This window comes from Lissotriton helveticus, chromosome 11, assembly GCF_964261635.1.
Source record: "Lissotriton helveticus chromosome 11, aLisHel1.1, whole genome shotgun sequence".
Classification (NCBI taxonomy): domain Eukaryota; kingdom Metazoa; phylum Chordata; class Amphibia; order Caudata; family Salamandridae; genus Lissotriton; species Lissotriton helveticus.
In genome coordinates, this window is record NC_136072.1 from 929,238,410 (window position 1) to 929,265,693 (window position 27,284).

Here is a 27,284-nt window from a genome sequence, read left to right on the forward strand (position 1 = left end):
TCCCCAGGCATTCCCGCAATGGCACGGCGTCAGCTGCCTCTCCGCCGGCCATTTCTTTGAGTTGCAGGGTTTCCTTACCCTACCGGACATAATTCCGAGCTACGACGTTGTCTCCCCACATTTATTTCAATACTTCCAGCTTAGACACTGGCTCACACATCCAGATATTGCCCCCCTGGTTGGCAGGCCCATAACGGTTTTTGAGAAATGGCTAGTGATGAAGGAATCAGACAAACATCTTATCACAGAACTTTACAAAATGCTCACACCTCCCGCCCCTTCAGGCAAGACGGCAGGTCAAAAGCGGTGGGAGGCGGAACTGGGGCGGGCCCAATCACCCCTCGAATGGAGCTCTGTGTATTACAGAGCCTCTCACACCACTCTAAACACCGCAGGCAGGGAAGCAGCGACGAAGTTAGCTATATACTGGCACCTCACTCCAACCCGGCTCAATAAAAGTAATCCCACACGTAGCGCGCTATGCTGGAGGGGCTGCGGGGAAAGGGGCACTTTAACTCACCTCCTCTGGAAATGCCGGGAGGTCCAGGAGTATTGGAAGACAGTCCTAGATGACATTGATTCTACATTGGATACTGAAATCCCTCGATTCCCAGCTTATACCATCTTAGGTCTACCCAATGCACTCACCTTCCCCCTAAAATCTCCTAGAGGCCGCCAGATGGGGATTGCTATGCAGGCTGCTACACAACATGTTCTGTCCCTCTGGGGCTCCAATACCAGGCCCACTCATACGGGTTGGTTGCATTAAATATGGTTGACTTTGGGAATGGAACGTATTCGCGCCACGCTCACACACTCCACGGCTGCTTACCAGAAGGTATGGCTTCCATTACTTTCTCTGCTATCCAAAGAATTTAACGAAGTCACGTGCCCTAGATACCTTCACATACTGCGACTCACAGCGAACACACATGATCCCCGAGCTCATCTGAGTGATTGCATCCTCTACTACATGACCACAGCTATGTTAGTTTCACGGATCTGGCACACTGGGTGGGGTGGGAACGGGGAGGGGGGATTGGGTGGGACTTTTGGTTATGTTTTTTACCTATGCAATTTTATCACCTCATTACAAGGGACATTTGCAAACCAGGCACTACACCATTGTTATGTCGATCACCGCCGGCCATCTATTTGCTTTACAGAATTTATGCACCTATTTGCTTCGGTGGCTTCTCCTGTCTGATCTGCCTCCTTTATACTGTAATATCTACTGTTACTTTTGAAAACAATAAAACAAATTTGAAATTAAAAAGGGAGGCTGCAGTCTATATTACACTCCAATGAGCATCTCCAGCCTGCTCTCACTCTATAAGACATATACATAAGGTAACCTTGCTTTGATAATGGCTCCTCTCTCTTTTCTGGCTATCATTCACTGCCTGCCACGACCATTTGTGACATGGGAAAAACAGATGCCAAACAGAACACGCTCTCGTTTTATCAGATGTCACAGGCGGGATCAAGATCTCAACCAGTGTTACCAGCCAACTTATCTGCTAACAATGGCACAACCACTTCAGACTTAGGGCCCGATTTAGATCTTGGACAATGGCATACTCTGTCCCAAACGTGACTGATATCCCGTCCGCTGTACTGCAAGTGTCATAGTATACAATGCACTTGTAATATGGCGTGATATCCGCCACATTTGTGACAGAGTATCCCATCCGCCAAGATCTAAATCAGGTCCTTAAACTGAACTGTGATTCTTCTGAAAATAAAATTAAAAGGGATTGACTCCAAAATAAACCATCTCACTTGAATAATGGACCTAATGCAAGACAGACTTGATAAACAAGAAAATCGCTTAAATGAAGTAGAGAACAGGATTTAAGTGTTCGAAGATGATGCCCCATCCACTAAAGCTACACTGTAACGCATAGAGCAGGACTTGGCCTAGATAACTGCGAAGAACTACGACCCTGGAGTAAGATCTTGCCGGAACAATATATGTTTAGTGCGTTTCCCTGACACTACCCATATGGAAAAACCCAAGCCATTTAAGGAAGCACCTCTAGGAGAGCTATATGGTAGAGATAACTTTTCGGACATCTGGGTAGTTAAAAGGGCCCATGGATCATTGGGACCCAGGCCACCACCCGGAGCTCCCCCTCTCCCAGTCCTTGCCCGATTACTAAACTATTGCAACTGGGATATGGTACTTCTATTATTATTTTTGTGTAGTGTAAATGATAATCTTTTTACAGATGGATATTTGTATCATTTTGTACTCTTTTATTGTATGTGATTTTAAGTAATCTAAACAATAAATATTACTACTACTGCTAGTATTGCAACTGGGATATGGTACTGAAACTAGGTAGAGAGAAAGGCCCTTTAACTTATCAGGGCTCTGAGATATCCTTTTACCCGGATTTCACCATTGCGGTACAAGAGGCCAGGAAGGCGTTCTCCAAGACAAGGAAGGTTCTGAGATCAAAGGACATTAAATATGATATCCTCTATTCAACTCAATAGCGTGTTCAGTACGATGACTGGGTGCATATCTTTGCTAACCCTAAAGAAGCCCTGATTTTGGACAAAAAAACAGGCATAGCAGATTTTGGGAGACTTCCTAGCAACTCCACGGATAAACGATGGACTGAGGTTGAGAGCCATTTGCAGACTCAGTGGCAAGATAGAGACGCTGCAGCCCACAAGAAAATGCTCTGTGTACAGGACTGCGCGGTCAGCACACTAGTTGGTGAGTGCCAACAACCGCTGTCTTCACAGGATCAATGGAGGTTGCTGACTGCACATTAATGTAACATGCCTTCAGGTGATACTTGCTACAATAAGTATGCTACTCTTTCCCTGCTGTTGAACTGAGATTGACGGGGACTAGCAGGTCTGGAGTGGAGGGTAGCTGGTGTAAACCTCCCTCTAAGCGATGTGCTTTAATTGCCTTATTGAAACAAGGGATGTGTTGGCAGAAGGATGCAAGGAAAGTTGGGGTGTTCAGTGTGGCAGGAAGGTAGGAGGACAAGGTGTTTAATGTGTACATGGAATCTGTATTATTGCTAGTCTTGTAAGCCTAACTGCTAGAGCGTTCGACCTCGGACCTGGGGAACTGGGTTCGAGTCTCGGTAACGACGCTGAACATCCTGTGATTCTGGGCAAATCACTTGATCTCACTGTGCCTAACAAAAATGAATGTCTGTCCTCATGTAACGTAACTGGTGCTATGTAAAGCGCTCTGATACCCTATTCAGTTGCGGGTCAAGTTTGCGCTATATAAAAAAAAAATCCATTTTGTATATGTTTACGACACCCTATGATGAGAAATGGGCACGGTTAAGATTGTGACTTGAAACATCTGCAGCATGGGCAACTGTAGTGCTATAGGCACTCCCATGTATTGGGACCACGTGATGATCTTTGACTACCATTGTTTTTATTGACTTTATGTGTTTTAATTTACTCTATCATGAATGTACAATATAATTTTTTCTGACCTTGCATTTTGACTTATGATTTCATTTTGTGTCTTAATGTAGCTTCAGAGTGGGAATGTTTCACAGAGTAGGACAGATTTAGCCTTGCCAGGAACAAAATGTGTGGGATGTGCGTTTGAAAACATGAGAGAGAGAAATGTGTGGAATGTACGTCTCTGTCTCAGAGTGTAGTGTTATAGGCAGTGGAGGCCCAAATGTGCATTATGTTGTACATTGGGAAGTTTTATGACGTTTTTACTATTGTCGTTGACATGCCATCTTGAATTCTGACTCCTGAGTTTTGCACACTCAAGTAGCACCCAGGTTACTCTCAGTTAATCAGCTTATTCGCGTTTAAGATTATTTTCCTCTTTGAAGGTTTTTTTTTTGTACTTTGTGAAATGTTTTGTACTTTCTCAAACCGGTTCAAGATAAGGGAAACATGTAGTGTGGGAACACAGAAAAATATGTGAGAAATCCTTTGCCATTGGAATGCTTGTCGGAGATTGGCCAACTCTGGGAAGCTTCCTTAGCGCAGAGAAGGTCTTCTTGGAAACTTCTAGTGCATTGAGAATATTATAAAACTGGGGATTCTTGACTTGGAAAAACTGGGTTCTCTTCCTGAGGGAAGGATGCGTCTGCTCATTGTTGCATTTCCCAGATTAAGAAGTCTCTTGGCCCCAGGATTGTCATTTGGGAGCCCCCAGTCTTGTGTGGGCTAAGATGAAGCTATTGTAACCGGTGAGGTATTTTTTCAAATTATATTGTGTGTGTGTGTCCGTGTGCACATTCAGGTATTCAGTGGTTCTTGTTTAATGGCATTCATTTATATGTGTATTATAATCATCTGATGTATTCTGTGAATATATTTTATATGTTTCCATGCTTTCCTTTGACTGGGTTTATTTTGTGGGTTTAATTACTTGCATTTGACTTTGCCTATTTCTTGCAGTGGATGTTCAGTATTATTATAATTATTATTATTATTACTTGCTCGTATTCTATTTCTCTTGCATTTGATTTATGAATGTTCCATTATTATAATCTGCCTCTGTTTTGCGCCATTATTATTATTTGACTTGTAAGTGCTCAATATTTGCGTGTGTTTTATCATTATTATCTGCTTGTGTTTTATCCCTTGCATTTAAAAGTTGCATTTGATTACTTGTAAGTGTGTTATTATTGCTTGTGTGTATATATATATATATATATAACCTACTGGCGGTCGCCAGTAGGTAGTTATAGTTAGGATCTAGTTTCCATAGGAAATCCGCAACATTCTATTTGGAATAACTTTGGCGCCTGTTGACGAATCTTCGCAAAATTCTCAAAGAAGATGGGGTGCTCCGCTCTGCTCCTTCCCTGACAGTTTCGGGGTGATTCGTGAAGCGGGGGCCGAGAAAAAAGAGGGGTCCCAAAACGTGTTTTCCCCATGCAATTTTCCATAGGGACCTTTAGACACGGATACAGCCTGAACTGCTGAACGGAATTACACTAAATTTGGCAAAAAGGTAGAGTTTGGTTCGTAGATTGTGCTTTTTGTTAAATGGTGTAAATCCGTTCAGTAGTTCCTGAGAAAATCAAAAGTAAAATCATAGATATATTTGCGAAGTTGTACCGTAAGCCTACCGTCCGAGTATTATACGCGTACCATTACGAGCACGAGCTGCATGCTAATTGGCTGTAAACTGTCTGTCAACACTCCAAACCAGGAAGTGTTGGCAGCCATCTTGTGCCTCGGTAGGGCCTCCCAGCCCCGAGGACCGCCACCCCCGGGGCTTATTTTAATAGGGTGGGTGGGGCTCTGAGTCCCCCCAGCCCTGGGGACCGCCACCCCCGGGGCTTCTTTTATTTGTAATAAAGGGGACCCCTCTGGGCCCCCCCAGCCCCGGTGACTGGCACCCCCGGGGCTTCCATGAAATGTATGCGGGGGCTCACGGCCCCCCTGCAGCCCCGGGGCTTCTTTTAAAAAAGAAAAAAAAAAACCTGTGTGGGGGGGGGGGATCGGAGTTCAAATGGAGGTTCCTGGTGGGCTAGTTGGCCCCCAGGGACCCCCAGTATGCAAGGGGACTTAATCCCCCAACTTAGAACGAGCTACGGGGCGCGTTTGCACAGTGGTGAAGGTAGGGGGCAGTGCTTGAGGTGATATGTGTGCAAACATGCCCTGTGGCGCGTTTTAAGTTGGGGAATTAATTTCTCTTCCATCCAGAGGTCCCCTAGGGGCCAACTAGTCCAACAGGTACCTCTAGTAAGCGCCACGGAGCTGCGTTGCAGAGTGTTGTAAAAAGGGGGCGTGCCCTCTGAACACCTCTCTGCAACGCAGCTCCCTGGCGCATACTGGAGGTAGCTGGTGGGCTAGTTGGCTCACAAGGGACCTCAGGATTGAAGAAGAATTAATTCCCCAACCTAAAACGCGCCACAGGGCGTGTTTGCACACATGTCACCTCAGGCCCCGCCCCTCCCTTCACTATTGAGCAAAATATTCTAAAATCACTATTTAGCAAAATACTCTAAAATCAGCCGAACTACGAATTCCGATTTACTCACCTGTTATCACGAGAGATGTCAGTGCTGCATCTTTGAGCCCAGTACGAATCCTGAAAAGTAAATGTAGGCGTACTTACCAGTAACTTGTATTTCCTTCCATAGGAATCTATTGTGTGGTTTTCACCAGAAAAGTGTCTATTTTTGAAACGTACAAATATTCCTCTAAAATCAGCCGAACTACGAATTCCGATTTACTCACCTGTTATCAGGAGAGACCTTAGTGCTTCATCTTTCAGCTCACTACTGTTCCTGAAAAGTAATTTTACCGGTACTTATGAGTAACTGGAATTTCCTTCCATAGGATATCATTGCCTGCTATATAAAATATATATAAATTACAAAAATGTAAAATAAAAATAAATATATTACACTTTCAATATTTTTAAAAACTATTTTTTTCAATTTATATTAAAAATATGTAATGTAATTTGAAAAATAAAATATCTAAAAATGAATACTTTAAAACACTGTAGTAAATCAGTGTAAAAAAATATAACAATTAATACATTTAAAAATTATCATTTACAAAACCTTTGAAATTCACTGAAAAAACCATAGGTTTCAGCCACGTTATAGTTAGCTGGACATTTCACCCATACAAAACCATTGAAATTCCCCCGTTATAGTTAGTTCAGCTAACTATAACTTGCGCGCCCGCAATGCACTGCTGATGACGTCACATATTACATCACTCATGACATGGTCAGTGACATCACTCATGACATCTCAAATGACATCACTGATGACATCACTCATTACATCATCCTTGTGAAAGAGTGGCAGACTTCCTCTCACCCTAATATAACCTTTCATACACACATTCAAAAATCGAAACTACAATTTTGTTTAAAAATGGAGATACCAATACCAGTTACAAGAACCTATTCAGTAATTCCAACATCTACATACACATCCACTCATTCACCAATAGTTATATAAAGTCACTCATACATGTACTCACTCATCATATATACTCATACACCTATACATCCTGTTACACACCGATACTCATCCATAGAGTTACTCACACACATACTCACACATGCAAAACAACTATCAAACATCCATTTACATGCATATAAAGCTATACACACACCACTACACTTACTTCTACAGAAACGTACACATACTTACTCTCTTAAACAATCACTTATAGAAACACATACTTATTTCTACAAGAACTCTTCCAATCTCTCACTCTCACATATACTCACTTATATACATCAATACTCACATATACTAGTTTAAAACATATGTAGTTACTCATAAAGATACTATTGAGACAGTCATTCACTCACTAACACACCCATACACACATTCATCCACCCATACAGTCCTGCACACATGCTGTCTTCAAAACACATACAAACAGTGAGTCAGTCATTCATGCATCTGTGTGCTAAGTAATACCCCCCACCAGACCATACAGACACTCAAAAATCCAACTAATATGCAGCCACTTATAAACAAAGTGAGACACTGATACAGATATTTACATATTTAAACATTACTCGCTAATACATGTATTCTCTAAGATACACTTAATAAGTCAGTTATACAATCAATTTTACAAAAAAAACCATCCATTTAGGCACTTATTTACCCATTTATTCTTCCATCGACCTTTAGATATACATATATAAAAAATATTTATTTTTCAGAAAGACACACATTCACTGGATGATGTCATCAGTGATGTCATTTGAGATGTCATCAGTGATGTCATGAGTGATGTCACTGACCATGTCATTAGTGATGTAATATGTGATGTCATCAGCAGTGCATTGCGGGCGCGCAAGTTATAGTTAGCTGAACTAACTATAACGGGGGAATTTCAATGGTGTTGTATGAGTGAAATGTCCAGCTAACTATATCATGTGTGAAACCTATGGTTTTTTCAGTGAATTTCTAAGGTTTTTTAAATGCTAATTCCTAACTGTAACGTGGCTGAAACCTATGTTTTTTTCAGTATATATATATATATATATATATATATATATATATATTCACTGAAAAAACCATAGGTTATAGACCATATATAGTTAGGAATTAGCATTTAAAAAACCTTATTTTACTCACACAAAACCATTGAAATTCCATATATAGTTAGTTGCACTAACTATATATCGTGCACCCGCAATCCACTGCTGATCATGTCACATATTACATCATTCATGACATGGTCAGTGACATCACTGATGACATCACTGATGACATCTCAAATGACATCACTGATGACATCACTGATGACAACATCCAGTGACTGTATTTTTCTGTAAAGTTAAAATATGTCTTGAGTGGATGTATAAGTGTCTGGATGAAGGATTTAGTAGGTGCATGACTGACTGTATGAGTGAGTGATTAAATGTGTCTCACTGAATGCATGGGTTAGTGACTAAACTGTCTTAATTTGTGCATCATTATGTCTGTTGTTCTGTAAACTGCTGCATGTGTTGATCATTAGCTATACGAGAGGCTATATGTGTTATTAATTGGTTGCCCAAGTATTTCTATGGGAGATTGAGTTTGTGTGGGGGTGGCTGGAAGGTGTGTGACTCTATGCATAGATGTGTGAGCAGTTTATTCACTAGGTGTATGAGTTCAAGAGTGCATGTGGAAACAGCTACATGGGCAGTTGACTGTGTGCATGAGTGTATTGATGAGTGAATGGATATCTCAATGCTACATGTCATAGTAAGTACATATGTAAAACACAGTACATGTGAGAGTTGGCATATATAAATAACTGTGCATGAGAGCCACTGAATGAGTGAGTGGTTGTATCGATCATTGTGAACTTGTATCAGGGATTGTATAAGAGAGTAAATATGTGTTAGTATATGTTTCAATAAGTAAGGTGTGTTTAACTGTATAGTTGAAGAAATGGAGGTGAGATTGTTTCTTTGCATGACTGACTGGGTGTGTGAGTAACTCCATGGATGAGTGGCAGTGTGTGAGTGTCTGTATACACTGAGTGTATCTAAGGTTATATTAGAGTCTGAAGAGGTTTATCGTATTAGCACAAGAATGATGTCAAATGAGATGTCATCAGTGATGTCATTTGAGATGTCATCAGTGATGTCATCAGTGATGTCACTGACCATGTCATGAATGATGTAATATGTGACATGATCAGCAGTGGATTGCGGGTGCGCGATATATAGTTAGTGCAACTAACTATATATGGAATTTCAATGGTTTTGTGTGAGTAAAATAAGGTTTTTTAAATGCTAATTCCTAACTATATATGGTCTATAACCTATGGTTTTTTCAGTGAATTTTCAAGGTTTTGTAAATGCTAATTCCTAACTATATATGGTCTATAACCTATGGTTTTTTCAGTGAATTTCAATGGTTTTTTAATAGCAAATATCATAAGCTGTCGAATGTCAAGTACGTGGTAAGTGAAAACATTTTCGTGTTTATGCACACTGATCTGCTTTGAATGGTGCCCCCCCCCTCCTTTCTATTAGGAGTACTCTCTCTTTGCAGATAGTGAAAGGTAGTTAACGCAGGCGTTTGCCCCCGTTGTAATCCGTCGTGCCTGCTTCTCTCTCCATTTGATTGATTGTTATCCAAGTATTTACTGTTTTAGAATTAGTTCTCTTTGGTTCATTCTCTATTTACAAACAAACACAGAGTCGCAATACTCTGTTTAGTCTTTGAAGATAACGAAAAATCGTGTAAAAAAAAAGAAAAGGAATCGAGCAAAATCAGTAGGCCACTAATGGGATCTCTTTTTGACCTCGCTAAAATAGAAACATTAGGAACAACCCCTCATGACAAATACAAAACCAGTGAGATGAACTGAACTCCACACAATGATGGCTGCAAAACAGCTCGGCTCCGCCACCCACCCCGCCCAAAATAACGATAAAGAACGGCTGCCATGATTGGTTGCGGAATGACCACGACGGAGCTACAAAATGGTGCTGCTCTCATGCTAACCCCAGCTTCAGTCTGAAACATCCAGAAACACTGTAGAGTACCAATTCGATCAGTTCCGGTAGCGCCCCAATGTAACCCGGTAGAGAAGAACTAGCCCTCCCCTCTTTGACTGATGGTTCTTGTTGCCTGTCCCTTCTGTTGCCATTTAACAGAACTATTTAGCCTGCTGAAAGGGGTTGTGTTCCGACCGCTGGTTGGTGGAGACATTTTGACTATATTCTGTACCTGCGTTGTCGCATAATGCGTCATATGACGCGCCGCGTTAGCGCATCCGGAAGTCATCCGGGGCGCGCAGCGCGTAACGTAAGCATAACAAGTCATGTGACTTGTTAATAAAACTTTTCATTGGTTCATTTTACTTTTCTTATTGTAATGATGAAAGGCTTGGTCATATGACCTAAAAATTACGCTTTTCATTACTTCCGAACATTATTTTTTCTTAAATATATGTTATAATGTTCCAGGCTAATGTACTTTTTTCCGGAAATTTTACAACTGTCCTGCAAGTAAAATATATTCTTTTTTCGAGAAAAAGAGCGTTTCTTCGTCCCATGACAGAGCCGTTGAGCAAAAGAGGGTCGACCTGCTGTCTTAGTCGCCGATACGCCTGAATATGAGATTCTTATCGATCACTTTATGTTGCAGGAATAGAAAACACAACAGCCCTTGACCATTTATCTTTACTGCGTTCCTTCGTATTATACCTTTTACCCTTCATGTAATTGGTCTGCTTTATTTCACTTGCCTTTTAATGATTCTAAAACAGTCACTATTATTAAAAACTTTACCAATGTATATACTACTACCATGTTTTCTTTTAAAAACCTTTATTGTGAAAATGTCATTATACAAATACGAGCCTATAACCACGTGGGCCTGCCACAGAGCAAACTGTAATCGTATATGATGAATAGACATTTACACTGTAGAGGAACGTAACGGGCGGGCCATTAGGTTGCAAGAACTAAGGTGTCTAACAGTTACGGAATCGGTGGACGTACATTTTATAATTAAAATACGACAGGGCCAGTTACAATAAAATTATCTAGATATACATTTGCGGGCAAGTACCATGGGTGACGTTAATTCGAACTTTCAACAGTACAGTAATCAATAACACATCAGAACTTAATATCAATAGGGATGTCGAAATAGTCAATCAATTCTCGTCCCCGCCCGCCATGTACTTCAAAACTGCATACGTATCTCGTGATTTCAAGGTTCTGCAACCAGTACACAACAAGGAGTTACGAGTCCCATTTATTCCGGCGCCATTTTGGGCGAGGACGGGCAGGTCCAGGATATAGTCAAAATGTCTCTACCAACCATCGACTATTATGATGTTCATATGCTGTATTTATTAGAGTAACACTCATCTGTCCACATGAAATTAATTTGCCACAATCTAAACATGTCATTTTAATCTTTCCAAAGTTCTTCTAAATATTTGGGACCGTTTCCCTTGCCTCTGAAGCTCTCAGTGCCACTTCTTTGATGAATGTACTAGCAGGTCAGGGGTTCTCCTCCAAATCTCTCTTTTATGCAGCACTATAATTAATTGGTGCCACCTCTCCATATGACGATGCATGGTATAGTTACCACAACTATATTTTTTTTCGGTTCCTCTGGAGAGTTCATCGTGGCAGATGAAGCGTGTAACGTACCGGGCATTTACCTTTTTTTGCATGTACAGGAAAGGAAAAAAAAATCGAGCGTCCGAGTTCTAAGGTGTCCCAGGGCCATTTTAGTGGACCAGGCCCAAATCCAAAGAACAGGCCGCCATTTTGAGAGTCCTCTTGCAGCCGCCTGTCGCTGTAGCATCAAGAGCAGCCGAAACTCAGCTGAATGGCAACTGAAACGGTAAAGGGGCGCCCCACTACAGCAGACGAGCCTCCACCTAGGAAGGCCCATTCACGCCGGCTCCCCCCCCCTTCGGGCACCCCACGCCGTTATTCGGAGCAGTATTGTAGGATGGCCACACCAGTGCGGCAACTTGCTAGACATCACCTCGGTGGTAACCGAATCTCAACGCCTTGTGGTGTCTTCTATTCAAAAAACATTGTTATGCTGCCTTCGACCTATTCGCCGCAAGTGCGCACACAACTCAACTGCATAGCTTGCTAGACACCACCTCGGTGCCATCCGGATCTTGGAATGTCAGCACCTTTTGGTGTCTTCTCTTCAGAAAATATTGTTGCGCTGCCTTTGGCCCCATTCGCACATCAGTCCGCTACTGACGCCATCTCACAGGCTAATGGGGCGCCCCACGCCGACTTTCAGCATTGTAGAATGACCACACCAGTACAGCAACTTGCTAGACATCACCTCGGTGCCATCCGGATCTCGGCGCCCCACTGCAGATGAAGTGCCTCTCAACTATGAAACCACCACGGTGACATCCGGATCTTGGCGCGTTGTGCTGCCTTCGGCCTATTCGCACATCGGTCCGCTACTGACGCCATCTCACAGGCTAATGGGGCGACCCACGCCGAGTTTCAGCATTGTAGGATGACCACACCAGTACAGCAACTTGCTAGACATCACCTCGGTGCCATCCGAATCTTGGCATCTCAACGCCTAGTGGTATCTTCCATACAAAAAATATTGTTACGCTGCCTTTGGCCCCATTCGCACATCAGTCCGCAACTTAGACATCACCTCGGTGCCATCCGGATCTTGGCATCTCAGCGCCTTGTGGTGTCAGTCAGAAAATATTGTTGCGCTGCCTTTGGCCCCATTCGCACATCGGTCCGCTACTAACGCCATCTCACAGGCCAACGGGGCGCCCCACGCCGACTTTCAACATTGTAGGATGGCCACAGAAGTGCGACAACTTACTAGACACCACCTCGGTGCCATCCGGATCTTGGCGCGTTGTGCTGCCTTCGGCCTATTCGCACATCGGTCCGCTACTGACGCCATCTCACAGGCCAACGGGGCGCCCCACGCCGACTTTCAGCATTGTTGGATGGCCACACCAGTGCGGCAACTTACTAGACACCACCTCGGTGCCATCCGGATCTTGGCGCGTTGTGCTGCCTTCGGCCTATTCGCACATCGGTCCGCTACTGACGCAAACTCACAGGCCAACGGGGCGCCCCACGCCGACTTTCAGCATTGTAGGATGGCCACACCAGTGCTGCAACTTGCTGGACACCACCTCGGTGCCATCCGGATCTTGGCGCGTTGTATTGCCTTCGGCCTATTCGCACATCGGTCCGCTACTGACGCCGCCTCACATGCCAACGTATTTTCTACGCATTTTATACCCTATGCCGCATAACAGGTCATGTGACTTGTTTATAAAACTTTTCATTGGTTCATTTTACTTTTGGTTTCCTAATGATGGAAGGCTTGATCATATGACCTAAAAACAACACTTTTCATTGGATGAAAACTTTTTTTTTTTCCCAAACGATGAAAGCCCCACCTTGTTTCTGGATGTTTCAGACTAAACTGGCGTCAGCATGAGAGCACCACCATCTCGTAGCTCCGTCGTGGTCATTCCGCGAGCAATCATGGCAGCCGCTCCCCACCAGAAGCCTGCAGGAGTCGGGGCCCCCAAAACTTTTGATGAATTCTCAAGGCGGAGGGGACGCTTTCGAGAATGGGGTCCAAGACCTAGCAGACAAGCGTCCGATTTCCAAGGTGTCCCAGGGCCATTTCAGTGGACCAGGCCCAAAAAGGAAAGAGCCTGCCGCCATTTTGAGAGTCCTGTGACAGCCGCCTATCGCTGCACCGCAAGAGTGGGCGCAACTCAGCTGAATTGCGGCTTTTGACACAGTGGACCAAAAACGGACGGAATGGCAACTGAAACGGTAAAGGGGCGCCCCACTACAACAGATGACACTCCACCTGGAGAGGCCCGTTCACGCCGCCTCCCCCGGGGCGCCCCACGCCGTTATTCGGAGCAGCATTGTAGGATACCAAAACCAGTGCGGCAACTTACTGGACATCACCTTGGTGCCATCGTTCTGCTGCCTTGGAACTATTCGCACAACAGTTTGCTACTGATGACCCACCCCCCGCGACGCCCCATGCCGTTATTTGCTGGGTGGCAACTTACTAGACATCACTTTCGTGTCATCTAGATTTCGGCGCGTTCTGCTGCCTTGGAACTATTCGCACAACAGTTTGCTACTGATGACCCACCCCCCGCGACGCCCCACGCCGGAAATCTGGACGTTGTGCTGCGTCGGGACTATTCGCACAGCCGACCGCTACTTCGTTGTTTTTCCCTAAAAATGTTTATATGTTATTACTATTTTTGTTTTCTTGTATATATTTATAAATTATTAAAGTTTTATAATCTTACTACTTTGTCGGAGTGCTATATATTTTTAATGTGACACATAATTGTAAAAACTTTGATGTACAAAGAGTCATCCCTGGAATCTTCCGCTTCACGCTCGGTCCCCTCCCCAATCACAATACAGGATGGTTTTCAGATAATAGCAACGCTTCTGCTGTGACGGATCTCATCGAGTGTGGGCCTTGATCTACTATAACTCCTTTGAAGAGGGGTGATTCTTTACAGCTGTGGCCATAAACTACATCTGCAGGGCTAGCTGATAGCCTAGGACCGGCCTGGACAATCGGACACAGAGGAAAAGAAGTGTCAGAGGGTGCGGTAGTGAATAGGGCGAAAGGGAGGTGTCGGGCGGGCACAGGGTGTGATTCTCAGGGAAGAGCAGCGCAGATGGGGGGAGGTTTATTACCCATGCATAAGACAGAGAGCGGGGGTGACCACTGCCTGGGTGAGATGCTTGCGAGGGTGGGGAGCCATGCTAAGGATCGACAGCGTGCACAGAGTGGGTCTGGTCAAGGCATCTAAAATGGCTGCCGTGCACGACAAAAGTGTGGCATTTGAAAAAAGACAAGATGGCGCAGACAATGTTTTTCAACACTTCCTGATTTCCTTCGAATCGAACGTTAACAGACGTTGGGGCATATTACCAAAGTTAAGCGATATTTATCCCTAACGATGCATTGCAAAGATTTTTTTACCGTCAGAAATTATCGCAGATAAACCTTGCTATTATCAAGGTTTATCGCAAATACGATAAAAAACGACCGCAATGCATTAATATCGCTGAAAACTCAGCGATATTCATGCATTACCGAGCTAATGCTCTTAGCCATGTTATCCACCTCCCATTGGATAACATGGCTAAGAACTGCTCAGGGCAGCTGTTACTTTTTGGAGATATTCGCGCTTATCTCGAATATTTCCAAAAGTTGATAATAGGAGATAGCGATGTTAGCGACTGTTTCCAGTCGCTAACATCTTGGCATGCCCACTTTGCATGTCATTAGTGATAAATATCACTCACATGCAAAGGGGGGCCCAAGATGGTCGCTATCTCCTACTAGCCGTCGCTAACTGGTGTTAGCAACAGCTAGGTAATACAGATATAATTTTATCTCCGTGAAGCGGAGCGCTGTTACAGATATATATCTTGTTTTTGAACGTTAATTTCTCAAAATGCACTGAAGCACATATATTGAGACCTAGCAAAGGCACATCGGGCTACCAGTCCCTAATATTTTACCAAGTTTCATGCAAATCCATTCAGCCGTTCGATTATTATTATTATTTTTTTTTTTTGCCCCGCGGGGCCCTTTTAAAACCTCCACATCAAACCTAGGGGGTCAGCGAGGATCTACTATGCCCCCTTATGGTCATTTGCCCCTTCGCTTTGGCCTCCTCTTGTCTCTCGATCCTACCGAGAGACAAGATGGCGGCCGCTACGTACTGTTTGGAATGTTTACAGACACCGGAGAGCCAATCAGCTTCGCTTCGCAAAGCTCCGTAACGCGAAAAGTACGCGAAGCGGTGCGCTGTTACAGATATATATCTTTTTTTGAACGTTAATTTCTCAAAATCCACTGAAGCACATATATTGAGACCTAGCAAAGGCACATCGGCTACCAGTCCCTACAATTTTGCCAAGTTTCGTGCAAATCCATTCAGCCGTTCGATTATTATTATTATTTTTTTTTTTTGCCCCGCGGGGCCCTTTTAAAACCTCCACATCAAACCTAGGGGGTCAGCGAGGATCTACTATTCCCCCTTATGGTCATTTGCCCCTTCGCTTTGGCCTCCTCTTGTCTCTCGATCCTACCGAGAGACAAGATGGCGGCCGCTACGGACTGTTTGGAATGTTGACAGACGCCGGAGAACCAATCAGCTTCGCTTCACAAAGCTCCGTTGCGCGAAAAGTACACGTCCTGGAGCGCTGCCCGGTCCGCTGTTACAGATATATATCTTTTTTTAAACGTTAATTTCTCAAAATCCACTGTAGCACATATATTGAGACCTACAAAAGGCACATCGGGCTACCAGTCCCTACAATTTTGCCAAGTTTCGTGCAAATCCATTCAGCCGTTCGGGCTAAAAGTGAGGCCAACCGCCCTATGGAAAACTCAATGTTAAAAACACGTTTTGGGACCCCCCTTTTTTCTCGACCCCCCCTGGACGAACCCCCCCCCAATTTTCAGGGGCTGCTCAGAAACAAAATGTGCCATTTTCCAGAAAATTTCAGCCAATTCCGTCCACAAACGCCAAAGTTATTAGACATAGAATTTTCAAAAAACTCATAGAGAAAAAATCCTAACTATATATACCTACTGGCGACCGCCAGTAGGTAATATATATATATACCAAAGTCCTTCCCCAAAAGAAAGGCGGAGACCAGCACGGGAACGGAAAAGGAGACCTTTATTTGACAACTCCACCAAGGCGAATGCATTTCGGCATCTGTGGCCTTCGTCAGCGCCGTGGAGTGATATTGGGCCAGGAAGCAGTCCACACTAAAAATGTCTTGCCGCTCAGAGATTGGTAGCGGCTGTTCCTCCCCCAGCTGGGGCTCCGCCTCATGTAGTTAGTACAGTAGGTACTCTAACTACGGGACCCAGAATGCAGCAATCCAGTTCCGAGTCCCAAGGCGGTGATGGTCAAAGGAAAGTTGCCGTGTTTCAGCACGGTGTGCAATGCAGGTCCCGTGTGCCCAAGTTGCCTGTCAAAGCCTCCTTCCATTCCCACCGCATAAACCACATCGCCAGGTGTCATGTTCACGGGGATCTGCGGCAGTGCTGCTAACCCAACGCGAGGCATAATATCCTCGTCACCGTGTCTCTTTCACCCGAGTTCTGTGGCGTGCCTGACTGTGTCACTAACATGACGGAAAGAAATTGCCGAAGCGTTGCCAGCTGCAGATCAGGCCTCTTGTAATGCGGGGATCTCCTTACACGTTACTGGCAAACGTGTGAAATAATACACCAAAGTCCTTCCCCAAAAGAAAGGCGGAGACCAGCACGGGAACGGAAAAGGAGACCTTTATTTGACAACTCCACCAAGGCGAATGCATTTCGGCATCTGTGGCCTTCGTCAGCGCCGTGGAGTGATATTGGGCCAGGAAGCAGTCCACACTAAAAATGTCTTGCCGCTCAGAGATTGGTAGCGGCTGTTCCTCCCCCAGCTGGGGCTCCGCCTCATGTAGTTAGTACAGTAGGTACTCTATATATATATATATATATATATATATACATACACATTTGCATGTTGTTTTGATTGTAGCATTTGTCTTTTGTTAGAGAGTGTTGCACTAATATATCCCCACGCTTTACTCTGAAAACTGCCCCTTGATGTGCCTCATTTGGTGAGTGTGGAGCCCCTTTCCAGGTGTTTTCTTGTTTTACTGACTTCCTCTGCTAGGGAGTGCTGAATTTCTTTTATTTGGGAGTGTAAAGCAAGAGAGCAACCCTGTGAATAGACGAGATAGTTACCTACTTAGAATGACACCAAATGTAGATTGTTACGCTACAGGAGACCCATCTTGGCACAGTCGGGGATGGCATGTTTGCCCGATCGTGTAGACGCAATGTTTACTTCACCTTCTACAGCACATACACTAGAGGGGTCGCTGTTATGATGAAGAAAACCCTGTGCTTTTAGATGCTCCACCTTCATAAAGACAACCAAGGCACATACATATACCAGGCTGGAATACTGAAAGACGTCCTTGTCACTCTAATTAAAATGTATGCACCCAATATGGATGCTCCTGAATTCTTTGATGAGATAATGCAGCTGTGTGGAGATTATAGCACATGCAGTGTGTTATAGAGGGTGGGACTTCAACCTACCTATGCATCCCTTGTTACATAGTAATAATCCCGAACGACAGTATTGCTGAAACAGATTATTGAAATGAAGGGCTAAGGGACATCTGGAGGGAACGATGAGGAATAAAGAGGGCCTATTCATGTTATTGTACTCTGCACACTCTTACATTGACTTCTGGCTCTCCTCTGTCGAGGTATTACTGTGGATAGCATATATTGCATACCACAAGCCATATCTGATCACTCCCCTGTCATTCTCAGGCTGGATCTGCCTTACATCAAACTGATGCATAGGGCGTGGCGCTTCCCGAATGGTTTCCTCAGGGACCTGGCATTTCAGGAAGAACTCTGAAATGCAATCACCAATTTTGTTGCACTCAATACTGGCTCAGTTGCACAATTTGCAGAGGCGGCTCCTCCACTAAGGCAGAGGAGCTTCACCCGACCGCTCTCAGAGCAGGAAAGAGGAGAAAGAAATGATAATAAAATAATTATTATCATTTTATTTTTTGCCGCTATGGGGCTGAGTTAGGGCGGGGCTTATTAACGTAAAGTAGTATTTTAGTACCTTATGTAACTATATCAACCCTCTCTGTACATGGCCTTGGCATCGGGTGTTGAGTTGGCCCAATTACCCCAAATGCATCCATCCCCTTGTCGTGCACAGCTTTTGGCCATGCGCGATGTGAGTTAGCTTTAGGGCCAACCGACTGCACGCGTCCAATTCACAAAAGACACTCACGCACCTTTAAAAAAAAAAAAGTTTCTGATCTTGTAGGACTCTCGAGGGTGGGCAAGTGCGGGTCGCTGTACTCCAGTGGGACTCTCATGGGTGGAAGAAGGTCGCACTGGTCCCGCAGAAGTCCCTTGGGATCACGAGAACCCCAAAAAAACCTTTTTTTCTTTTTTTTAATTGAGTTTACAATATTAGGACCTTAGATTAAACCACCGTTGGAAGTGGCCTGCCAGCGGCTGATCCCACACAGAACTGCTGGCTTTAGGTTTTCTGAAAGGGATGTAGAGTATACGTCCTTCTCCTACCTGCCGGCCAAGACATGGAACTCCCTCCCCATCCACCTTCGGCTGACCCAGGACCACCTCGCCTTCAGGAGACAACTCAAGACCTGGCTGTTCGAGCAGTAGCGGACCCCTTCCCCCAAGCGCCTTGAGACCCTTCTGGGTGAGTAGTGCGCTATACAAATATTATGATTGATTGATTGATTGATTGACAATTGAGCAATCAAACATGCTAATAAACAAACCTCTGTTTCCTCTAGACCTTTATAGGGTGGGACTTTCTGTGCTGATTTGTCCTACCCGAATGCTTTCTGGGAAGGAAAATACCAAAAATGCCCGCTGTGCTTAGGAAAAAAAAAACCTTGCATGTCACAGTCATTTGATTGTTGTTTTTCCGGAGAAAAAACCCCCTCCACTATGGTGTTTTTTTCTGGAGACACTACATTTTTGCTGAAAGTGAATATGCCGTGTCGTAAGACCACTTTCTTTAAAAAATCTCCACCAGAACAGCAGAAATGTGTAAACGTGGTGGGTTGCCGCTAGGCTATATTCTGTCCACATGGATAAATATGGGCACACATAAATGTCTCCTGTTATGCTGATTATATACCGTCAGTTTAAAACAGTATGGTGTGTGTTGAGTTCGATGAAGGGTTAGAATATAGTGTAAAAATTTCATAGGGATGCTTATTAGATCTGGGAGTGTTATGGATGCATGTGGTTGTGTATAGTGTGAACCTAGCTATAAAGCAAGGGAGCAACATAGAATTTTAATGGGGCAGGATCGGTGGGGAAGGGTACAGGGGTGATAGGGAGGAAAAAGCAGGCAGGGAGGAAGCAGGACAAGGGCAATCTGTGGCAGGGTTAGGTGCAAAGGAGGAGGTGGGGGTGAGCCTCGGCCACACTTCAAACGCTCTAAATATGTGTTTGATGTCTTTGTAGAACAGTAAGTCGTGCGTTGGATTTGGTCAAGGGTGTCACGATAATGCTCTCTATCTCGGAGCTCCGATGGCTGCGATTAACAAGCTCCAGGTCACCCAAAACTGTGCTTCCAGACTACTTTTTCAAATTCCACGCTGGCAGTCGGCCAAACCAGCTTTGAGGAAACTGCACTGTCTTCCTGTGGCAGCTAGGATACAGTTTAAAGCTATGTGTCTGACCCAGAAAGCTATACGGAGAACGGGCCCAGCTATAATGCATCCTTTAGTCACCCCGTACCTCCCCCACAGAGCTCTTCGCTCTAGCTCATTACACCTGGCCACCGCCACTAAGATAAACAAGGCTCTTTGGGGTGGCCGCTCATTCTCACATAACGCCGCGAGAATATGGAATTCCCTCCCTCTTACTCTCAGAGAGAACAACAATCTGCTGGCATTTAGAAAGCTTTTAAAAACTCATTTATTCGGAATAACCTGCTAGCGCCCTGTCCTGTCGCCTCTTTGATTCTAGCCAAAGCGCTGCGAGGCCTCAGGGTAGATTATGCGCTATATAAATATAATTTTAATTTCACATGTACAATTATTTTAATTTCATAATATATGTACTTGGTCCATATCAAACCCTGCGGTACTTGTTTATTTCAGATAAGAGAGTGGATCTTGGTACAAATGGCATACATATCCATATTTTTGGTCTGTGTAAATAAGTATGTCGGACTACTGTTCAGTCCTTGGGTCAGTGTTTTGTTCGGATACTGGCAGATATTCAGTTTTTTGGCGTCTGCCCAAATATTCACTGAACTTAGGTTTTTCCTATCTTAGCACAGCAAAGTTAAATGTCCATTGCATTGAAATATTTTGACGTGAAATGCACACTTGAACCAAGTACATCTTTTGTGCTTATCCACTGTTGTGAAATGTAACTTCGCTCATTTTGAGTGCCCAGGTTCGAGGAACATTTTGGCAACGGGAACCTACCTGTTCACCCACGGAAAGAATTAAGGCTGGGAACAGGATGTTCCTTTCTACGCCATGCAAACATGATTTTGACCATAATTGTTTACATATTTGCAAGGCCCAAGCTATGCCTAATGGGGAGAGATATAGATCTGATCAGATCCACTTTTCAGAAAGTGCCTTAGGAGGTAGAAGGCTTTGCTTTGGGAACCAAAAGTAAACTCACATGAATCTGGAAAATAGATGGTTATTTGTCTAATGGCTCACTGGTATGAAAGGTTATGATGAAACAAAGCCTGTGGCAAATAAGGTCATTACTCAAAAGGATTCTTATAAAGCATTTGTAACCATAAATAAAGCAGATGAAGCATAAATTGCATAACTGCAGCTTGAGATCCGGTCTTCGGAATAAGAGCACAAGAAAGCCGGATCACTTTAAATAATGCCTAGGTTAACTGCTGCCAGCTTACCAGCTAAATTTACTATGGTCAGAGTAAAGTGAATATTCCCTTCTCCAACGCATACAAGGCGCTCTGGGAGAATTATATAGTATTAATGCTTGGATCTGAAAGTGCTTTAACGATTGATTCATTTGTAAGAACCAATTACCTAGCATTTGAAAAACCTTTACGCATATTATGAAGTATCAGGGGAGAATCCAGTAGTTGATAGGCTCATGAATGCAACTCGGAAGAGCTTTCATAACATGACAAAGACTATTAGGTATTTTCAAGTCATTTTGTATATAAAGGGATATGGCTGTTGAATCCCATTCACCTACGCAGCCTTGTACAAATATAAAGCTAACTTAATACTTAGGCTGAGGAGTTTGTGTGGTTCTGACATGGACAGGGAATTGTCAGATACTTGGAGTTACAAAGCTTGTGTATGCGTAAAGAAGGTCACTATCAATCCTAAGTGAAACTAATTAAAATATTGTGTTGCTTAGAAAATATATACTCTGCTGAATGTAAGCTTGCACAGAAACGACCCTCATAACAGATACGGATGACATCTGGATGATCCTCGACATGGGGTAAACCGCAGCCCTCATCCTCTTAGATGTATCAGCAACCTTTGATACGTCTCCCAGCCCGTTCTAATTCAACGACTCCACGAATCAGGCATTCAGGGACCTTGAATGGATCTGCTCCTTCCTCACTGCAAGAACCCAAACCATCACCATGCCCTCCTACTCCTCGGAAGCATGCAAACTCATCTGCGGACTTCCTCATTGTTTCAGGTTGTCAAAACATGAGTCAAATTTACCTTTCAGGGTTTTTAGTGAAATTTCAGCGTTGATGTGAGTGGCTAAGTTATGAATTGACTTTGAACACGCAGACAGAGATAGGCCTGGCCGCATGTTGGTGTGGCTACTACACTCTGAGGTCTATAGAACTGTTATTGTAGCGATTCGTTCTCCCACTGGTGGGATTGTAAGTTCCCAAGCTGAGATCTGTGATGTTTTTGCGCAATACTATGAGACATTATATACCCCTCCACAGATCCTCCTTTGGAGTGCCTCCGGGCATATCTTGCTGGGGCTGCCCTCTCTCGCCTTACTCCCCTGTAGAGGAGATCCAGGCAGCTATACGTCAGATGGCTCGTAATAAAGTCTGGGGTACAGACTTATTTCGTAGAATACTTTTTCATGTTCAGGGCCTCCATGACGCCCCGTCTGCTCGAGGTGTATCGCGAAGAATATTAGCAGCAGGGCAGATTGTCTGATTCTCAAAGGAAAGCCTTCATTGTGGTGCTACCCAAGACTGGTAGTGACCCTCTAAGGTGAGCTCTCCTAGTCCTGGTATATATACGGACACCTACTCAGGACCTCCCAGCTCTCTTTAATTTATTAGAGCTGATTGGAGATATGACGGGACTTTGAGTAAATTTGGGGTAAGTCGTGTATCTTTTCCCTGCGGGTGGTGAGCTATGTGGAGGTGAAGAATTTGGAATTTTACCGTCTCCCTTGTCGACCTGAGACGTTTCAATACCTGGGAGTCAACGTATATCACACTGACAAAGACCTCTTGGTGGGAAATCACAGTAGACCTTGGTAGCTCTGTGGCAGTCTACAGGCCTCCATAGTGAGAATGTTAATATACCCACAGCTCCTTTACCTCCTCGCAGCGGTGCCTGTGATTCCCACCAGGGCCTGCCTCAGGGACCTGCAGAGCTTCCTGTCTGATCTGGTATGGGGAGGGGCGCGCATGCAAGTATCTTTTCGTACACTACAACACCTAGTATTGGAAGGTGGCTTGGGAGTACCTGACCTAGAATGCTACTTTGCGGCAGCACTGTTGCAATGGCCCATGCGGTGGTTAGCAGGTGAGACTATGGGTGAGGGAAAATTGATTGGCAATGAACTGAACAGCCATGGAATATTGGAATGGCTGCTATCGCCAGGAGGCCCTTCCAGGGGCATGAGCAGACGGGCACGCATTGCGACACAATGCTGGAATATATGTATTCAACCATGTCGGGTAACACAGCTGTATGCCCCTCAATTGCCACTGTGGAGCATGTCTGTGTTAAGGGCCCTGATGGATGCCCATGACCCGCACCTTGGTGGGAAGCGGAGGTGACCTGCCTCAGTGACTTTTACACTGACGGAGACTTGTGCTCTTTTCAGGAGCTGGAGGACAGTACTATGTTGGGAGTGGGCCAATTCACAACATTTAATGCCTTGATACTCGAGCTACGGAACGTCTTGGCGATGGGACAGGAGGCCCCACCCAGTCATAATGGATTACAATGTATACTGATGCATGGATTGGGTCGCAGATCTGTTACAGTACTCTATGCAGCGCTACAAGCGGCGGATGTGGATCTGGCGCTACTCCGCAAGCTCAGATGGGATGCCTGTTTGGGTACCGTGCTGACTCCTAAGCAATGGAGGATGGTCCTTGAATAGGTAAAACGGGTTTACCATAACGCTCGGTTAAAGTTTACCCAGTTCAGTTACCTGCATCACACTTACCTCACCTCACCCCACACCATCTCCACAGAATGTTCCTGGGAGTGACTCCAGTGTGCCCTCAATGTGGTCACCATGAATCAATTTTAATCCTTTATGGCCAAAGGATGCATATTGATATTAAATAAATAAGGAGGTAGTATGGAGCCTTGGGGGACACCACTGCTGAGCGTCCTTGGCTTGCATCAATATGGAGGTAAAGTCACAGTTTGTTGCTGGGGGGAGAGAAAGTAAGATAGCAAATGTAAAGCTGATCTTGCAACACCTGTATCCCATCATCTAGTGATTAGAATGTACTGGTCGACAGTATTGAATTCTGCAGAGAGTAAGAGTAGCACTAGCAACCCTTTACCACAAATATTGTCCAGTCTTCTTAAATCATCCAGCACTTAAACCACAGCTAGTTATGTGGATGTACCAGGATGGAAGCCAGCCTGGTAGGTTCCCAGAATGTTGTTGGTTTCAAAGTAGCTATGGAGTTCATTGCACACGAATTTTTCGAATACTTTCCCTAAAAATGGGAGATGGGATGAAGGCCTACAGTTGTTAATGTGTTCTAATTTACAAGAGGGCATTTTTAATAAATGTTTTACAGTTATGAAAGTGAATAGTTAACAATGGTTAAAAAGTATTTTTGATAAGTGTTGCTGAGAGTTTTCACTCAGTAGGGCAGGTGACACAAAAAGGGACCGGAAGGGTGCATGTTGTTTACAGTATCTTTGAGAGAATCTGGAATCACCAAGTTAAGGTGATCTAGGGTCACGTTTGGCTTATCTAACACTGGCAGGTTGTTTTTTTCTACATTTACCCTTGAAGAAAGAGGGAAGGTCATTACTTCATTCTTCTGATGGGGATATGTATTAGCTGAAGGTTTTGCAATTTATTAGTAATTCTAAAACTTCTTTGGTCCAGTTCTTGAAACAGTAAATCATCTGAAAAGCACAGCTTTTTCGCCATTTTACATTGATGTAGATTTCATAATTGAGAAAGATGTCATAGTTTACCTCCATTTAAGTTCATATTGGCAATTTTTGTTGATTGAATTCGAAGGTAAACCAGAGATTATATCTGTGAGAAGTTGTTGGCTTGACTTTAGTTTGACGAATTATGGGTGTCTCGTATCTTGGTTAAACTGTTGTTGGGACTGCTCACAAGGTTTTTGGCTTTTTCCTTCACCTGCTAGTTACAATTAAGGTTAAAATCTGTTGATACCCGAGGGGCTACTTAGTTGGGGGAACACTGGCTCCATTTTCTTGAAGTAGAGTGGGTATTTGTTGACCTGACTCTGGCGGCATTCCCATCGAGAGTGTAAAAGAGATACCAGATTAGTCGCTATAGGTGAGTTCAATGGGAACACCTACTTTTAAGGAATTATCTGTGGAGAAGATGGCATCCAAGAGGTGACCTACATTATCAGCTGGAGATGTATTCATCAAGTGAAAGTTGCACACCTCCATATTTAATTTAAACTACAAGGCTGTACCAGTAGGCGCCCTTAACCGCAGATTATGGTCACCTGAAAGCATTACACATTCCTTCCAATTACCTAAGAACCAATGTCTTCAGTTAATGTACGTAGGGGTTGAAAAGAGCTGTGAAGGGCAATGTAACAGAATAAAGTGTTCAACCATAGTGTTTAATTTACAGAAGATATCTAAAAAATTGCATTCCAAGTCAGAATCAAAAGATTCTAATAGAATTGATTAGCAGGAGTGAGCAGTAATACCTACTCTGCCACTCTGTTTGTGCGGACAGTCAGCCTTATTGACATTACAATTATTTGGAACAGTTGTGGTAATACCAACCCCAAGCACATCCCAGTACATATTGATGTCATGATATTTATATATAAATGATGGGCCTTCCCGTAGAGCGGGTTCATACACTTTATCCCTTCAAGTCAGCCTTTGGGCTTAAAATATGGTTTACTAAATTTGACATATTCTCTCTTCGACAAGGCATGAGGCTGAAGTGTTGGGAGTGCTACTGCCTTTTAAATTGGGGTAATGAGATCTCTTAGGATCAGCATCACGACTGTCTGATTAGATCCCATCTGAGGAATGGAGAAGATGCACTTTTTTGTGGATGAATGAACTGCTTGAGTGAAGATGAATATTTTCCCATGTATGTTGTACTTGGCCTGCACTCGTTCCATGTTGTCAACTAAAGAAACAAAGATAAATTAATTCATGTAGGATGAGAATAACGCTAGAGTGAGGACTCCCGCTGAGAATTATGTGGTTATCAAAGGAAACTGGCCGTCCATACTGTGTGATGCAATATAAATAGTGAATGGCTAGATATGTTAAGGGTAACCATGGGCTTAAGAAGGACCTCATCACCTTCTTCTACCCATTGCACCCCTGTTTACTGGAACAAAGAATTCCCATCAACATTGAAAAAGAGGGAATTTGAGCCCTGGGAAAGAGAATATTATGTACTTGTGCTCCTCATGTTTTTAGCTGACATATGTAACAGTCAGTTTTGTCAATGTAAAAAGTATTTTTTATGGAAAGGGGCGCATGAGGTAAACAATGGAGGAAATGGACTAAACATTTGAAGATAAGGAACAGCTATTTGAGGGAATTACTTCATTACAAGGAATGCTGAAAAACGACCCAAGCTCTAGCAGCTTACTGTCATTCCTCTTCAGACTTCATAAAACAAACACAGAGAATCGAGATTTTTTTATGTTATTTTTTTTACAACAAATCTTTATTGACACTTATTTGAAAGGGCACATTGCAACTGCAGTTATAAATAGACGCAAACACAGTAACAGCATAGGCTAGTCAATAAACATTTAAAAGACGAGTACATCTGAATTTTGCCCTCTGCTTGAGTGAAAAATCAATATTTTTTATGATGTATTTGTGTCATAGGGCCCCTGAATACCACTAGACTCCTTCTCGCTTGAAGCATTAGTTGCATAATATGGTCTGCAAAGCACTAGGCATGAAATAGGTGTGCCGTGAAGTATGGTGAGATATCCACTCTGTTTAAGAGGCACGTGCAACCCAGGCTTCCCTCTTTGGCTTCTGGTGAGATTCAGGTAGGACTGATCTGTAGATTTCAGTGGTCCTGGTCTTCCACGCAAGTAGTTTGGAAGAAAATAGCCTACCCTAATATAGGAGACTAGCAGCAGCTCATTACTGGTCAAACATTTGTCAATATTAGACAATTAAACAAGGGAAACAAATTATACACACTTTGTGGACTGTAGTCACAGTCATTTGGACAAAATTCCAATCCACAAATGTGGATAATGCATTATGTAAACATTTGGTTGGCACTCAAAGAGATCCATTTAACAGC

General features: G+C 43.7%; 1 protein-coding gene across 1 annotated transcript in view; it reads left to right on the top strand.

The window, feature by feature from the left end:
• Nucleotides 1-27,284, top strand: part of LOC144792295 (coiled-coil domain-containing protein 157-like) — a 218,081-nt gene that overhangs the window by 137,496 nt on the left and 53,301 nt on the right. The window lies entirely within an intron of this gene.